Genomic DNA, 13,059 nt, shown 5'->3' with positions numbered 1-13,059 from the left:
GAAGGTCATTTCAGTGAAATCTGAACTCATGTAATAGACATGCATATTTATATTCCACACACTTTGTTAATCATTGACTGAACAACATCGTGCCTGGAGCCAGCTGACAGGAATTTTAACCTGATTAAATGTCCCAGTATGCCTTAATACCTTTAAATGGAATTTTTATGGCCTGTTCTGCATGCGTATTATTAATACAGTGCCATCAAGAAAACCACAGACACACATAATAGCTCATCAATTTGTAACTAAGCACTTTTGACCTTGAAAAATCAGCTGTCTTTCAGATTAATGTAGTTACATTTTAGGCAGAAAAAGAAGCCATAAAATTATCATGCTTATTTTTGTAACATGTCAGGATGAGAATTAGGAATAAGGGTCATGCTGATGGCTTCTTATTGATATTGCTGCCAACCTCTGACATCTGAATTAGAAACTCTGAGACCTCATCCTAATAAAAACCCACTTAAACATTAACATTTCAGCTAAAGAGATGCAATATAACATACTGCTGATAAGTTGAAGTGGTAGAGCATAAACTACCATCTCCAGTGAAGATCACATTTCTTAGAAAATTGAAAAAGAAAAAAAGGCTCCAGATTTTTCTTTCAAACATACACACTCATGTAATAGTAAAAATTATTAAAAGATAATTTCACCATGAGCATTGCAAGGTCATATCAGCCAATGATCAAAAATGAGCAAGAAATGAAAAAAGATGCCAAATGGACATAGAAGCAAATTGAAAAATAGTGGGAAATGATCTTTTATTCAAGAAAAAAGACAAATACCAAGATAGATATGCAGTATTAAATCGATTTGGTAATTTTTCCAAGAGTAATTTTTATAGCTAATGCCAATTTAATCATTGAAAATGAAATTTTATGCCCTATCATTTAAAACTGAACACCCCCCAAAAAACTGGACTATCTAACCATAAAGATACTATTTATTTTAGCATTAATGATTTAACATCAGGGAGAAGATTAAAGCTTTGCAAGAAGTTACTGAGAATGAAAAGAACCCCTAGAAGTACACAGTGTCAGTGCTGGGACAGACCATCTTCCTTATAGGTTCACACAATCAGAGGTCAACTCCCTATTTAAAATCCAGAGCTATCTGTTGACCTAACAGTTTCTGCCTTCTATCTTTTTTATATCCCTAGCACAATTTTATCCATTATATTATTCTGTTAATTTGAAAGCCAATTCAAGTGTTTGGGGATTTTTTAAAATTTTTTAATGTTTTTATTTATTTTTAAGAGAGAGAAAGAGACAGAGTGTGAGGAAGGGAGAGGCAGAGAGAGAGGGAGACAGAATCCAAAGTAGGCTCCAGGCTCTGAGCTGTCAGCACAGAGCCCAACTCAGGGCTCAAACCAGCAAAACATGAGATCGTGACCTGAGCCAACACACACACACACACACACACACACACACACACACACACTGTAATTAGAATAAACTTAAATAAAACAGAGTAGCTATAAAGGATTTCTTGTAGTGGATAGTAAAACACATTATAAGCTATAATAATTAAAGCACTGTGGTACTAACAGAAAAATAGATGTGATACCATTCCATCATCTACAGACTTAGATACCATTATACAAAGTAGCCAGCCAACAAGTTTAAGTAAAATACAATTAGATGCTTATCTACTATCTTAAATTCAAGTCAGCATTATTAAAGATTAACTTGTTAAAAAATACAAAAAATCAAAAAGGAAAGTGTAAATATTTTTAAATAATAATCTTGGAGTGGAGATGTCTTCCTAATTCGTGAAATCCTCAATCCTTCTATACTGTTTTTGAATTTAGTATCTTCTAACCTCTCTCTGATGTCAAAAAATAAATATTTGAAAAATTTTTTGTACCTTAGTTCCACTATTTCTGCAGCCGAGCTTTGCAATGTTATTGTGTTGATTTTCTTAAAAAGGAAGGAAAAAAAAAAACCTAGTGTTTCTTGATGGTATATATGAGGACATGGATTCAGCTTTGGTAACTTGGCTGAGCTTCCTCCACATATGTGAAATTTGCTGTGCTGGAAGGCTTAGATGCACGGACTATAAAGTTCTTGTCTGTTGTAAATCCCAGCTAGATTTCCTTGCTAATTCTTTCTATTGAAAAGGTAAATGTATTCCGGATTCAGGGCTGCCTGGTCTACCTTGAAGATTGGAATTTACAAAGACATTGCCCTTTTGTCTCTGTGGTCCCAATGCTCAATCTAAAGCTTTCACTGTAGATGCTCCAATTTATTGAGAGAGCTGCCCTTTATTAAGAAATGCCCTAGATATGAAAATTTATGATTAAGCACAAGGGCAACCGTTCTATCTACATGATGAATTCTTCCATTGACTTCTCGAACCCACACTTGGTTCTATTCTCTATTCTCAGCACCATCCCAAAGCTTTCACTGGAAGACACTAGTGGGGAATGAGAGAGCTTTCTTTAGCTTTTATTTTGTCCAGGATTCCTCGTCTCTGTTTAATTTTATATTAACCTGATCTCATTAGTTTGATATTCTCAAGAAATTCTCCAATATTCTGGTAGGTAGTTGATGCTTTCCTCGATTTTAGACTATTGGAATATGTTTGTTCTTTTATATTCTCTGGCATTTTTAAAGATTAGGTAACACATATATGTTCCAACAAAACATATATTTCTGTTTTTTCAAACAGAAAGCCAGGAAGCAGAGATCTTTCTAAACATAATAGCAAAGCCAGAAATTCTTTTAAAAACGTGCTAGTACTTGACTACATAGAAAATTAAAATTGTCTTTGTAACAAAAATTAATGAGAAAACATTACAAATACCTTAAACAAAGTTAAGACAAATGACTACAGAGAACAGATTGATAGTTTAGTACCCTTTATAAACAAAATTCAAAAATAACTTAAAAAAATGAAAAACCTACAATTGAAAAATAGACAAAATATATTTACTAATGATGAAATATAGTGACTCATAAACATATGAGACCTATTCAGCATAAGTAATAATCAAAGCAATGCAAATTAAGATAATAGAGGGGATCTCCCTTAGTAATAGTTACTTAAAAGCATGCGAAAAATTTAAAAATCAACATGAATATTCTAAAATAGGTAGAGAGAAATTGACATTCACTACTAGTAGTGAGGGTGAAAATGGTGGGAACTTTCTTAAAGTCAATTTAAAACGTGTATCAAAATATTTATATAAAAAAACATATAAATAAACACAGCTACCTTAGGATATCCATTATGTGGAAAAATATATGAAATCAAGTAAGGACATTTATGGTAGTATTGATAACACTAAGCAAATATAGAAAAAGATTACAAAGAAATAAAAGATTACAAACAATTGGGATTTTACATATATTAGGGTACATTTATATGATCAAATGAAAAAAAAAATGGACTATCTTAATTTTTTTAACATGTTATTTTATTTTTTGAGAGACAGAGAGACAGAGCATGAGCAGGAGAGGAGCAGAGACAGAAGGAGACACAGAATCCAAAGCAGGCTCCAGGCTCCTAGCTGTCAGCACAGAGTCCTAAGTGGGGCTCAAACCCACAAATGTGAGATCATGATCTGAACCAGTCGAATGCTCAACTGACTGAGCCACCCAGGAACCCTAATTTTTGACTCTTTACTGACTGGAAAAATGATGCATTACCTGAAAAGTACATTATAACATTATAGAATAGCACTGTTAGTATGATTATCTTGATGTACAAATCACATATATGTGTGTGTGTGTGTATGCACATAAGAAAATAATGTGGACATTTGTAAATCAAACCATTAATAATGGCTACCACTTGGCATTAAATTACATATAATATTTTTATATTTCACTTCATTTTTGGAATGTTTGCAATAAACAAATATATTAATATTATAATTCTACAACTGAATAAATAATTTTTGGAAAATGGGAAAGTAGGAAAGTCATTTCAGTTATGAAGAAAAATATTTCTGTTAGAAAAATGTCTAAGGTTATATATATGCAGGACACAGCTTTGCAAGCTGAAGTAGAGTTATACTGTTCATCCTATATTCTTACTACAAGTATTTGATTTGTTTGATTTGGTTTGGTTTGGTTCTTCATTCCATCAGGTAAATCTGCCTCTCTCTGACCCCTTTCAACCAGCCTCAGAAATAAAGGAGTGATTTCCTTCTCTTACCCTTCACATTTTTAAGTCACATATAATTTAGGCAATATGATATAAAATGGGGTTTTGGAAAGCTTGGCTGCTGTAATCAATAGGTACATTTTATTATTTTTTCCTTATTTAGTATACTTTATTTGATATGCTCAATTAGCTTGCTTAACTTTTTCATAATAGTGATTCATATTAAAATTGCCTTCAAGGGGCCAGATTCCTCACTAAATAATTGATAAAATAACTATTTAGTTTTACTAATACTTTCTATTACCATACAAAAAATGAAATGGGTGTTCTGTCAAATTAAGGAAGTGAATTGTAGTAATAATATTGATGCTTTTGTAAAAATTACATTTGTAGATTTTCACAATCACTCATACTTAACTTGTAACTGAAGAATCACTATGGTGTTTTCTGTGTATGGATTTTTTTCTATTCAAAAGAATATACTATAAGTATATAAGTACTTTGCAACCACTTATCATTTTTATTACTTTCAAGAATACAATATTGCTTTAGAGAGTCCTGGTAGACAATCTCTTAAGCCAAAGCAAATACTGGATTATTTAAATAAACTTAGACATTTCTTATCCTCTCACATTCTTTCTATAATTAAATAGGAACTTTGTATTACAAGAGTCTATTCTTTGAGTCTCTTTCTTCATCCTTCCTCTTCTGTCTCTACAATATCTTTTACTTTGATTTGGAAGATTAAGACATCACAGTTGAACTCAGAAGATGTCATCTGTTGTATATATTATGGCTGAACTTTGGACATTTTTGTATGTGTGGATACTGTAGTATGCCACCCCTATCTTCTAGTTTTTCAGAGGCCTGGAATGTTGGGCTGCTGATAGCTCAATTTTGATTCCCAGTGACTTCATTAAACTTTATGTTCCCTCCAAGGGCAACTTGTCCTCAATGACTGGTTGATAAAAGTGTATGAATCCTGGTTTCCTTCCCTCAATTGGGAATACCTTTGAAAACCATTCCAGCTTAAGAACATCCAGTACAATTATAGTATCTTTAGATCAGCTAAGGCCTTCACACACCTATATCACAGATGATTTCTTTTTCTATGCATCATAGTGCCTTGTGTTCTTCCAGGTTTGTTGTAGGTAACACACTCCAATAAACTTCCTATCAGCACATCTTAGGATCTGTTTCCTTGGGAACTCCAAAACTCCACATAGAATAGTCTGTGCTTTTTGTAAATATTTATAGAAAGTACTTAACTTTGGGACACCTGGGTAGTTCAGTAAGTTAAGTGTCCGACTTTGGCTCAGGTCATGATCTAGAAGTTCTTGGGTTCAAGCCCCGCATTAATCTCTGTGCTGACAGTTCGGAGCCTGGAGCCTGCTTCAGATTCTGTGTCTCCTGTCTCTGCCCCTCCCCTGCTTGCATTCTGTCTCTGTCAGCCTCTCTCAAAAACAAATAATAAACATTAAAAATTTGTTAAAGTACTTACCTTATTTTGCCTCCTCATAGTATATTTTTGAAAGTATATTTATATTGGGTTACATGAATAGGTACCTAGAGTTTTCTGTTGTGAAAGAATCACCTATTTCATACAGAGCCTATTGAGGAAGGAAGTTGAGTGGAGTCCTATGAGTGATTGGTTATAGCATATATCCACTTGTCTTAATGGCTATCACCAAATGGATCCATTCCACTGTTGATAAAATGGAAAGAATGGTCTATGCACATCTATCCCTATTATCATATATACAGCCAGATGAGCTAGGATTCTATTCATTCCCAGAACTCATTAAGGTCAAGTCAGGTTACCATTCAGGAAGAAAGTATAATGGAAAATCATGCTGCTACAGCAGTATTAATGATTCATTAGGTGACATTCTACCCTCTGGATGTTCTTGAAATGATCTAAATCCAAAGTGTCATAGCAGTTACACCAAAGCTATGACACAATAAAATAGAACTGTTATGCTAAGTCACCAGTGGACAATTCAGCCTAATACTATGTATTTTTTTTCATCAGTGATAGTGAAGATGAACCTAAATTTTTTGACAATTGAAAGTTGCATTTAATAGGTCACTGTGAATCTGGTTGTCATAAATTGACCTAAATTTTTAATTTTGTTTATATAAGCAGTTTATAGTCATAAGCACCTATACATATAAGACTATACTTCTTAAGAGGAAATACTTTATTTTACCCAGTCCCAAGGTCTTCCTTCCAACTACAGTGGTTCCCCATTTCTGCACATCTATGTAGTCTTCATCTTAATTGGAGCTAGTTTGTAATAGTAATAATAGTAAATTTTTTATATAGTGTTTACAATATGCCAAACACTATTCTAAGTTCTTTACATATTTGAACTTTTTTTTTTATCATAACTTTACACACACTGAAACCATGGCTAAGAGTGCTTAAGGACTTGCTAAAGCTAGACAACTAGCAACCGTCAGAGTTGGGATTTAAAACAGATATTCTAACTCCACTCTTTATTACTGGGGACTGAGTCTGTGCTTTACACTAAAATAAGCCTGGAGTTAAAGATAAAAAATTAAACTTAAGAGCTCAAAATATTCTGGGCTAAAGGTGAAATCAATCAATAATTAGGTCCATGATCCATATATACATTGAATGCTGAGATATCTTTGGGGTCAGGAGAGCTGGGAGAAGAAGAATTGCTTTTTTGTGTGTTTTTTGTTTGTTTGTTTTTTTACTTATTTTGAGAGAGCAAGTCGGGAGGAGAAAAGGAGACAGAATCCCAAGCAGGCACCATGCTGGCAGCACAGAGCCTGATGCGGGGCTCAAACTCATGAACTGTGAGATCATGACCTGAGCTGAAGCAGGAGTTGGACACTTAACCAAGTGAGCCACCCAGTCACCCCTGGGAGAAGATGAAGAGTGAAGCTAGAAGGGTGTGTACAATGTGGATAAATCTCTTATGCAAAGTTATAGATGCATGTCAGATTATCACATTTGGGGAAATAGAAGTAGTTTGGTATGGCTGGAATAGAGAGACTTCTGTTTCAATATCAGAGGTCAGAATGAGAAATAGGAAAAATAATATTATCAAGGGTCTTTTATGCCATGTAATAGGCTGTGGCCAAATCTACCCCATGGAAAATTTCTATGGTTTATTGAAAGCCCTAGTTATAAAGTTGTAAAGTTCCTAGGCCCACAGCAGATGGAGAAATTCTGTATTAGTACAATGCTGTCTTGCCGGATCTCTATACTAACATGGAGTCATGTTAAGAACAGATAGTGAAGTAGGCCCTACTGTTGCAGTTCAGGAGGCAGGTCACTGGCTCTGACAAAGTACAGGAATAAAGACAACATGACTTGTACCTTCCCATCATTCTCAGGTTCAGGGAATCAGCCCACCCATTCATCCCCTTAGCTTCCTAAACTTCTTCTTAGGAGTTGAGTAGCCAGAAAGATCAGGCATAGAGAGTCAGTACTAACTTTCTTAGTTTCATTAGACACCTGTAGAGTTCTTCAGTTCCTTTCACTTGGGCTTCCAAAACTAGTTGAGAAAACAATGTAACCTAGAAAAGAGAACCCAAATTCTCAGTAGTTCCCAGCTGTGGAAAGGTTGTAGAAGCTTTGTCTCTGAAAAGGCTGATAGCTGGTAATTGGTGGTAGAAGAGAAGAGAGCCATGTTCAGTCATTGTGATTACTTCTTCACTTATCTTGACTATTTATCTTATTAACTCAGAGAATATATGATTATTTTTTATATGTTATTGACACTATTTCCCAACACATTATTTTCCTAAACATAATTATTCATAAGTAAAATATACTATTTGCTTTTATCTCCACATTTAAGGTCTGATAGAGAATAATGATGTATGCAATGGTATAGGTTATATAAACTTTATCTCTTCACTATTCTAAAAAATGGAGAGAATATTAGTTCCAATAGTTAAATATTGGTTTCTTTATCTGAAAACAGAGTTAGCATTTTTTTATCTTATAGAGTTATAGAGTATTTCGAAGATGATGACTATAAAACAGGTAGATGATTAATATAAAGCAATACAAGTTCAGAGTTGGTGCTCAACAAATGCTGACTGCTATTTAACACTATTTAACATTAGCGTATACCCTAACGAAATGAGGGAATTCCAGTTCTACATATTCATGACAACAGTAAAAGTAGGAATATAATATTTAATTGATTCACAAAAATTACTCACTGATGACTATGTGTCAGAGATTATGTCATAATCAATGAAGACAAAAGTAGACAATACAGGATTTTAGTTCTTAAGAGTCTGACCTGTATGTTGAAACACATGGATTTCTATTATAAGCATAAGTATAATTACTTAGAAAATAATAATAGTTAATAGTTTTATAGAGTTTATTATGCTCTAGATACAGTTCTAATCACTACTATATATATATATACACATACTAGATACATATGTAAATACATACATATATATATATACACACACATACACACAGATATGTATACAACAGCTTAGACAAATAAGTACTATTATTATTTGTACTATACAAATTAACAAACTGAGGTATAAAAACATCATCACTTATGCAAGGGCCACAGCTAAATTCCAGCAAGTCTGGGTTTTGAACTCAGATATCTGACTTCACAGCTCACATTCTTAATCATTTTATACAATCTTGTCAAAATAGGATATATATATGTATTTGGGTGTATATATATATATCCAAAACATTTTACAGTTGCAGAAACTAAGCCTCACAGAGTTAAATAGTAACTAGCTGGGTCACATTTGGCAATTCACTGCTCATGATTGTTGAAGGCAATTATTCAATACCAGATCCACTGTGGTTTCGGTGATAATCTAATTTAGACAAATACTCTACTTATATCCTTGGCCACAGTGTAAAGCAGGGACTTTCTTTAAGTGACTGTTCTGATATCATATTGAATCTTTGAGGATCAACATATAGATAATCCATTTGTTGATATAAAAAAAAGTAGAGCTGTTTTCTTTCTTTGGTTTTACACTCAAAATATTTTTTAATGTTTGTTTATTTTTGATAGACATACAGAGTGTGAGTGGGGGAGGGTCAGAGAGAGAAGGAGACACAGAATCTGAAGCAGGGTCCAGGCTCTGAGCTGTCTGCACAGAGCCCAATGCAGGACTCGAACTCAAGAACTATGAGATCACGACCTGAGCCGAAGTCAGCTGCTCAACTGACTGAGCCACCCAGGCACCCCACACTGAAAATGTTTCTAACAGGGTCCCTGAAGAACTTATCTTAAAGCAAAGGCAGTCCATTTCTAAAGAACGTTAATACAAAATGGTGGTTCTTAAAAATGATGCAATTGCCACTTTTCAACCAACTTTTGATAGAGATACATTCACAAGCCTCTGTCTACTTGTTCAATGAAGTCACCACTCTTCATTTGGAGCATTAATATTGAGAGCCATTATACTAAAATGTGCCATTGCTAACTGTGTGTGAAAAAATGAATTTTAATAAAAGTTTATAATGCAACTTCTTTATTTTAAAAGGCTGTATTGGTGAAGCTTAAACTGATATTGATTTCTATAAATTGTTTGCTTAATACATGACTTTCATTTTTAAATTAAAAAAAAAAGTTTATAAATACATAGAGGTTTCCTTAGTTCCATACTCTCCAGATAGCTAACTGAAGACAGTTTCCACCATATCTATTTCCCATAACAATTACATTTATTCTTTGGTGTGTGTGTGAATAAAACAGCCATTACAGAACATGGAATGCTTGCACAACTCTTCCTTGGGAGGAATATTTCAGAGGTCTGGGATAGTTGTTAGTCAGTCTTAGTTGGCTTAATAGTCTTCACAGGATCTGGTATTCATTTAAAGATGTACTAAGAGGCATGCCTTTCTCTAGTGTAGATCCAATATCTGCCAATACTTTCTCCATGCGGAGAATTGAATAGAAGACTGTTTAGACTAATATTTTCTCTCTCTTATTATGCTCTTGACTTAGTGATTTCAAAGGAAACCAAACATTTCTGAAACCAGAAAAAGAACCAGAGATCACAAAGAAGCTTACTTGTCAGATGTGAAGCCAAGGTGTTGCCCTTCATCAGTAAAGATGATAGTGCCAATACGCCAACAGCAGTCATGGGTGGTGACATTTCCCCCTCAGTAACAGTGACAGATTTGTACTAATGCACTCATACTACCTTTACAGAGTCCTCATTTGACCAGTAATATACTATTTGTCAGACTCCTAGTGGGGTAGATTGCTGCCTATGGATGTGAATCAGAGCAGAGCCAAGAGCTCCCATGTGGGAAATCAGCCTTGACTCAGTACAATGCACTAATTAGCTAAGATCACCAGCCACAGAGTCTTATGCTGTCTAATCAGGTGACTGGACAAAAGAGGACAAGACAGCTTAGAACAATTTCAGAAAATTTGTGTCAGGGAAGTGTTAATCTGCTGCCCTAGACTGTTGAAAAATACATAATTTAAAATGAAATCATTATAGAAATTTGACATAAGCCATATCAACATCAGTATATTATAAATCAACTTGCATGATTAACTAAAATTCACTTATGTCATTGGTAGGAGGACAAAGAGAAATTTTAAAATAATATAACCTAAGAGAAAATTTATGGCTAACTAATAGAGTGTATACCTCTACTGAATTCTTCCAGAATTTGAAGAAAGTGATATAATGATGCTATGCTCTTCCTTGTCTCTTTTTGCATGAATGTACTATATGTATATATCTAGACATGATTCCAAACATATGTAGCTAGTTGTGAGGAGATTAGAAGTATACCATAACAGAAGACCACTTAGAGGAATTATGAATTCATTAATTTTAAATTTGAGCTCTACTCCTTCCACTTTTTAAATTATTTGACTAGATCCAAATATTTTAGTTAATTATTTAACAACAACAGTGATCACTTAAGTAGAACTTACTACTTTTCAAGATCTATCCTAATAACCCTATAAGTTTCTATTATTATCACCATTTTACTGATACAGAAGCTGAAGCATAAAGAAGTAATTAATCTGTCCATGCTCATGAAACTAGTTAATTGGTGAAGTTGAGATTTAAACCAAAGCAGTTTGCTTTTATAGTTGTGTTTTTAACTACTAAGCTATGGCTTATTGTTTAAGAAAACTGTGATGAATAATTTATTTTATGCCTAAGGGAGAACACAGTGTGTATTTATTAAGTCAAAATAAGATTTGCATTTTCTGATATTGCTATCTCACAGCCTAGTTAGATATCCCTGCTTTTTCCTTTAATAGAACTGCTTACAAGCCTCTCTTCTAGCTTTTGCTGCATGGTATCAGCTTTACTGTTGGCATGTGATCCTTTGACTGCAGGATGCTACAACCAAATCTTTCCATTTATAACTAGTCCCATACCTAGTACAGAATAAAGAGACAATATATATTGGTGGAATGAATGAATAAAAATGTTCACCTTTTAATTAATGTCTACTTTAATCACCATGATTTTCATTTTGTTTCCTGACTGAAGAACACTAAGATTTCTTTGAAATATTTTAATTCCACACTTAGCTTCAGATGGATATAGCTATTATAAGCACAGAATTGAGGAGTGGGGAATAGTAAATAATTCCTACTCCCTGATTTGAAAGTTTTTAAATGAAGAGTTCAATTTTACACATGTTGAATTTGAGAACATAAACAAATAAGAGAGTAGTTGGGTATATGGGTCTAAAAGAGAGAAGCAGAAATGTACAAACAAAAGATATCTAAAAATATATATATTTAAAAAAAAAGTTTCCTGGGTGCCTGGGTGATTTAGTCAGTTAACCATTCTAACTTTCGGTTTTGGTTCAGGTCATGATCTCATGTTTCATAGATACAAGCACCATGTCAGTCTCCATGATGATAGTGCAAGGCCTGCTTGTGATTCCCTCTCCTTCTCTCTCTGCCCCTTTCCTGTTCATGCTCTCTGTCTCTCTTTCTTCTTAATAAAAAATAAACTCAAAAAAAGTATAAAAACAGTTTCCTAAGTAATTATATGATCAAAGAAAAACTAGTAATTATATCAGTAGGAGAAAAAAATAACCTACAGTAAGCTCCTGGGTGGCTCAGTAGGATAAGCATCTGACTTCAGCTCAGGTCATAATATCATGGTTTGTGAGTTTCAGCCCCAAGTTGGGCTCTGTGCTGACAGCTCAGAGCCTGGAGCCTGTTTCAGATTCTTTGTCTCCCTGTCTCTCTGCCCCTCCCCTGCTCATGCTCTGTCTCTCTCTCTCTCTCTCTCAAAAATAAACACTAAAAATAAAGAAATATATACGTATATATATTTTTTAAAAATAACTAACAGTAAGCAGCTAAAAAAGTATTCAGAGAAGTATATATGGATGTTAAAACTTTTATTATAATAAAGAACTTTGGGGGCACCTGGGTGGCTCAATCACTTGAACTTGTGACTTTGGCTCAGGTCATGAGCTCATTTTGTGAGTTCAAGCTCTACGTTGGGTTTGCTGCCGTCAACACAGAGCTCACTTCAGATCCCTGCCCCCATCTCTCTGTCCCTCCACATTGTGCTTTCTCAAAACTAAATTTAAAACAACAGGGCACCTGGGTGGCTCAGACAGTTAAGTGTCCAACTTTGTCTCAGGTCATGAGCTCACAGTTTGTGTGTTCAAACACTGTGTCAGGCTCTATGTTGAGGCTTGGAACCTGAAGCCTGCTTCAGATACTGTGTCTCCCTTTCTCTCTGCCCCTTCCCCACTTATGTTCTGTCTCTCTCTCAAAAAAAAAAAAAACCATAAAAAATAATAATTAAAAATATTATAAAAATAAAGAATTAAAAAAATAAATGCATAGTTGAAAAAGACTATCAAAAACTCAAGAACAGAATAAAATACTAAATAAAAAACTAAATAAACATAATTAGAAAATAGAATAATAGAAATTATGACAGAATAATGAGATA

This window comes from Crocuta crocuta, unplaced genomic scaffold (assembly GCF_008692635.1).
Source record: "Crocuta crocuta isolate KB4526 unplaced genomic scaffold, BGI_CrCroc_1.0 scaffold249, whole genome shotgun sequence".
NCBI classification, from domain to species: domain Eukaryota; kingdom Metazoa; phylum Chordata; class Mammalia; order Carnivora; family Hyaenidae; genus Crocuta; species Crocuta crocuta.
The sequence above is the reverse complement of the archived record's forward strand: the minus strand, read 5'-3'. Positions refer to the sequence as shown.